The sequence below is a fragment of the Triticum urartu genome, chromosome 7A, assembly GCF_056163025.1.
Source record: "Triticum urartu cultivar PI428250 chromosome 7A, HENAU_Tu73, whole genome shotgun sequence".
Lineage (NCBI taxonomy): Eukaryota > Viridiplantae > Streptophyta > Magnoliopsida > Poales > Poaceae > Triticum > Triticum urartu.
Genome location: NC_141879.1, coordinates 751,689,089 through 751,692,288, shown reverse-complemented (window position 1 = coordinate 751,692,288; position 3,200 = coordinate 751,689,089). Strand labels below are relative to the sequence as shown.

The following is a 3,200-nucleotide window of genomic DNA, read 5'->3' as shown; positions in this document are numbered from 1 at the left end:
CGCCACTAAGATGGCATCTCCCCAGATCGTGTTGGTCGCCATGGTCTCCGTGATGCTCCTCTCGGCACCTTATGCCGCCGCCATCACATGTGGCGAGGTGAGCGGCTACTTGAAACCCTGCTTTTCCTACCTTCAAAGGGGCGGCCTTCCCTCGGCGAGCTGCTGCGCCGGCGTGACCAATCTCAACAGCGCCGCAACTACCACCACCGATAGGCGCGTCGCGTGCAACTGCGTCAAGAGCTCAAGGAATCGAAGCCAGCCACTCACGCTAGAGCGATCAGACCGCTAGCCACTAGACTAAACCAGCCTCACTGTTTAATTAGCAGCGCGAAACTTTAATATAAGCTCGCAATCACGTCAGATACTGAGAGAAAAGGTTTCTTTTTTGAAAAAGTGAATATATTTTAGAATTCGAAATTTTTGAAGAACAATATTTTATTTTATTTTTTGAATCCTGAGTATTTTTTAAAACAAAAACAAAAAATTTTAAATTAGGAGGTTGTTGTGATTATTTTTCGAATTTGCTAACATTTTTTAAAACACAAATACTTTTTGAACTTTAAATTTAAAAAGGCAAAAAAAATTTAAAACATGATTTTTTAAAACTAGGAGGTACTGTAGTTAAATTGTTTTAATCGATACCTATTAATAAAACTTGGCAAATTTTTTAAATATGCCCACCTGATGCATTGCTTTAGTCCTATTTATTAAACTAGGGATATGGAAGGAATCTTTTTCTTTGTCGCGTCTTCACATACGACCAGTCTCACTCGGCCCAGTGACTCTCGTCAAAATGCATGAGGAGTCCAACTAAGTTTTCAGGTCTATCTGACACAAACTACTCAATTTACATGATGACATGGACATATATCATGTGCAATGCTTTTGCCTATTATATTAGCCAAATGGTATAAAAATAACTTTGCTCAACGCTCTCGATCTTTGCTGGACACAAAGGCGGCTCAACAATCCAGCTATTTGACCTGGCCAACCTTGGTTGGTGACAATTGGTACTACGATCACCACCGACGAGGATGACAAGCAAAAACATGTGTCTGGTGTTATATTTAAATGTAGGATGTATACCTGAGGTTGCGGTATTAGTCATGCTTATTATGTTATGGGCATGAGGATGAGGTCTTTAGCCATGGTCAGTGGGTAATGGCGTGTGAGGGTTCTTTTCTCCCGTTGCAACGCATGGGCATGTTTGCTAGTATTATGTTTATGTATATACCCAAGAAAAGCTCTGATTTCCCTGCATGGCACTTTGATAAAAAAGGAATCTTCTCAGTGAATTCTGCTTACAAAGTAGCTAGGGATTCAGAAGCATCGGAGTCCAGGAGAGGCATTCCTAGCAGCTCAGGAGATAACAGGAACAATTCTAACCCACCATGGAAAAGGTTGTGGTCGCTTCCCTTGCCAAACAAAATCATCCACTTCCTATGGAGGCTAGCTTGAAATAGCCTTCCACTAAGAACAAAGTTAATCCGTCGAGGAGTGGATGTTGAACCCCTCTGTCCTGTATGTCTGCGATTAAATGAGGATGGGGGGCACTTATTTTTCAGATGCAAAAAGGTTAAAGCTCTATGAAGAGCCCTTCAACTAGAGGAATGGAGATGTAAACTTGCAGGATACACTGAAGCTGAAGGGGTTATCGAGGAGATTTTGAGAGCAGAGATTGAAAAGAAGCTGACAATATGCACACTACTCTGGCTATGGTGGTCAAACAGAAATAAGTGCAATCAAGGCGAGGCTTCAAGAACCATTGAAGATCTCCAATGTTCAGTAATGAAGCATGTGGGTGAGTAGAACCTGTTGAACAAACGGAAAAGTTTCTGCCATCAACAAGCCCAGGTTTGGAAACCACCTCCTGCAAACTTCTTGAAAATTAATTGTGATGGTGCTTTTCGGGAAGACACAAATTCAGGAGGATGGGGCATTGTCATCAGGAATGAAAATGGAGAAGTGTTGGCTGTTGGTGCAGGACATTTACAGAATATGGGTGATGCCTTACAAGCTGAAGCACATGCAGCTCTTAATGCAGTTTGGTGTGCATCAGAAATGGAATGCAGGCGTATAATCATGGAAACAGACGCTCTAAACCTGAAACAAGCTATCACTAGCAGCGATTTTGACTGGTCACATCTTGGAACCCTGTTTAGAGAGATTAAATTCCAGCTAGATATATCCTTTGATAGCTTCAATATTTCTGTTTGCCCACGGGCATGTAATGTTGTAGCACATAATTTAGCAGCGCGTGGTGCAAGCTCAGGAATTGGCAGTCATCAAGTCCGGCTGGGCCAATTCCCTCCTGATGTAACCAACATTGTATCTGGGATCTCTGCCAGTATGGTGCGGTAATGGAATGCATTGGTGTTCCTTTAAAAAAAAAGAAAAAAAATCTGAATTCCGTGTGATCACAAGGGAATAGGAGTACTCGATCTAGCTCTCCGTCGAAGGCCGCCATTGTATCAGTGTTTGATTATTGTTCCCTTCTCTACCATGGAGGAGCCACAATTGAGACTTTCTTTCTTTGTACCATACGCACTATATATTTTTGGGGGAGTTTAGTAGATTACACCGGCTCCACTCGCCCCTGTGCGGCCGCACCGTCCCCGCCTGCCTCCTCTCACCTCTCGCCCTATGCCGCCCCTCCTCGACGCAATCGATGACTAAAGACAGTGGCCAGAGTCGGGCAAGGAGGATTGTATATTTTTGAATGTTTTGTCTCAAAAAACAAAATAACAACAGAGGAGGACGATTACCTTTTTGTTTCTGATGAAGTGATCGTTAGCCATACGGAGTAGGTCGCTGGTGGTGAGTGAGGGAGAAGATGATGGGCTGTTAGTTTGGGACCCATCTTTGTTTTCTCCATTTTCACTCCAATCCATCGTTTTAAATAGCCGGCTATAGCTCCGCTATAACCTTTTCCGCAGGGTGCTGCTAAATGGCCGCCTTCACAAATAGTCCGCTTTAGCCCGCTATAGCTGATTTGGAGGTCGCCACTATTTTCCATAGCCCGCTATTTAAAACATTGCCCAATCCAATGCAGAATATGATTGCAAGACAATTGCTTCTAATCTGAATTTGAATGTACGCAACACCATTGTTTCTAATTAGACTGAAGCTTAGTCTGAAGAATTGAAAAGGATAACAGAGGCTGTTTCGAATGAATTATCATATGTTAAAAATACTAGGCA

At 42.8% G+C, this 3,200-nt stretch overlaps 1 long non-coding RNA gene across 1 annotated transcript; it reads left to right on the top strand.

Moving 5' to 3' along the window:
- The first annotated feature begins 288 nt into the window (after positions 1-288).
- On the top strand, positions 289-2,362 carry LOC125524480 (uncharacterized). The gene is made up of 2 exons (XR_007290767.2): positions 289-1,854; positions 1,985-2,362. It is a non-coding gene; the product is annotated as an uncharacterized LOC125524480 (long non-coding RNA).
- The last annotated feature ends 838 nt before the right edge of the window (positions 2,363-3,200 follow it).